Raw genomic sequence first — 1859 nt, 5'->3', positions numbered from 1 at the left:
CAGAGTTTTTCTCGAAAATACATTGGCCTAAGTGTTTAAACCAATTCTATTAGTATGAGAAATTTTTTTCTACCTACAATCTTTTCATGCCATTATGAAGACTTTTATTGGATGTCTCTGAGTTGGTAGTGTAGAAATTGCATAAATTAAGACTCTAGAATAACAGAATAACTTTGAAGCCATTTTTGAAAACTTTGGGGCCATTTCTGAGGTCTCTCAGTTTTAGTTCTTTCCCCCCTCCCTTGGGAACCAAGGACCTAACAACTTCACATGCACGTACTGGAACGTTGGGGATTTTCCATCTCCCTGTGTCCTTGAGAATGTTCTCCAGATTGAACTGAGTTATTGAAATTGGGGCAAGATAACCCTTAAGATGTTGACTCAGTTCCTGATGTTTTGACTCAGTCCCTGGGAAGGGGTCAAAGTAACTCACAAATGTTTCCTCTTACCTCACCTGATCTAGCAACTACTCTCCAGCACTAGCTCAGACCAATCATTGCAATCATTGCTAGTAGCCCTTTGAATCAGCCAATCCTAATAGTTGGTAAAAACAACCCCTAGACTCCCCCCTTGTTTCTGTGGCTTTTTGCTTTAAAAGTAGCCTGTACCAGCTATTCAGGGTTTTTCTGGCTTCTTGAATGCTGAAAGATCCTGTCATGACAGAATTAATTACATCTTCTTGCTTTTACATCAACTGTGGTATGAGAGTGTATTCTTGGGGTGACTCCTCCTCGGTAATTGGACTCCAGGGTCCAACATAAAGAGTATCATCCAGAGTATTATAATGAACATGGGAATTTGAGGCCCACCACTATACCAGAGAAATAAGTATTATATAAAAAAAAAAGAAATCAACTGCAAGCTAGTTACCTGGTTGTGTTTATCAGAAAGACTAAAAGCTCTCTGCTTAGCAATTGCTATAAACTTGGTAAAAAGACAATGATGTATTTTCTCAGCATTTAATCAAGTTTTTATTCTCGCATTAAACCCACCAGTTATAATTCTTCTCTATTTTGCGCCAATTTTTATCTTTAGTGTGAACCTAAAGAAACTTATGTTAGGGCTCTTTCAAGATAATAATGACATCAAATGCTCACACAATTTCCCTACTCTTTTCATCTATCTATTCCCAGTCTCTCTCACACACAGAGAGACACACATACACACATACACGCGCGCACACACACACACACACACACACACACACACACACATTGCTCATTAGACTTCAGTAGACTTTAGACTTCTCTAATAAAGGTTTTCTTTCTGAAAATTTTGCTACATTATTGCCAATACTACATTTGACACTCAAGCAGCTGACTTGACAGATTTTTCAGCACACATTAGAACTACTGTTTGCTGCAGAATTTTTTTTTTTTTATTGAATAGTTCTGGTATGAGGACTCATAATTTGTGTCTCTAACAGATTTTCAGGCGATGCTGCTTCTTGTGAAAAAAAAAACTGTTTTGAAAATCACTGCTCTTTCCAGTGAACTGAAAGTCATGAACATAGTCTGGTGTAACACAGTTCCCACTGCAAACAAACACTGTGAGATTGACCTTTACCCATAGAATAGTAATGTATATGTATATTTAAAAACTTTAAACCATACAGATAACATTACCTTTTGGAAAGAAAAAAATATGGTGGTATTTTTATGGCTTTTAACAAATAATTCCTGAGTGTGGAGTATGGAGTGTGGATCAAGCCACTACTTGGCAATAGAGGCCAGTCAGTGTTGCCACACACTTTTAATCCCAACACTCAGTAGGTAGAAGCAGACAAATCTCTGTGAGTTCAAGGCCATCCTGTGCTACACAAAACCAATTCCATCTAAATGAGAATCAGAGCCAGGTGG

Source organism: Microtus oregoni, unplaced genomic scaffold (assembly GCF_018167655.1).
Source record: "Microtus oregoni isolate MIOR12 unplaced genomic scaffold, Mior012 000111F_ref0000342, whole genome shotgun sequence".
Taxonomy (NCBI): domain Eukaryota; kingdom Metazoa; phylum Chordata; class Mammalia; order Rodentia; family Cricetidae; genus Microtus; species Microtus oregoni.
The sequence above is the reverse complement of the archived record's forward strand: the minus strand, read 5'-3'. Positions refer to the sequence as shown.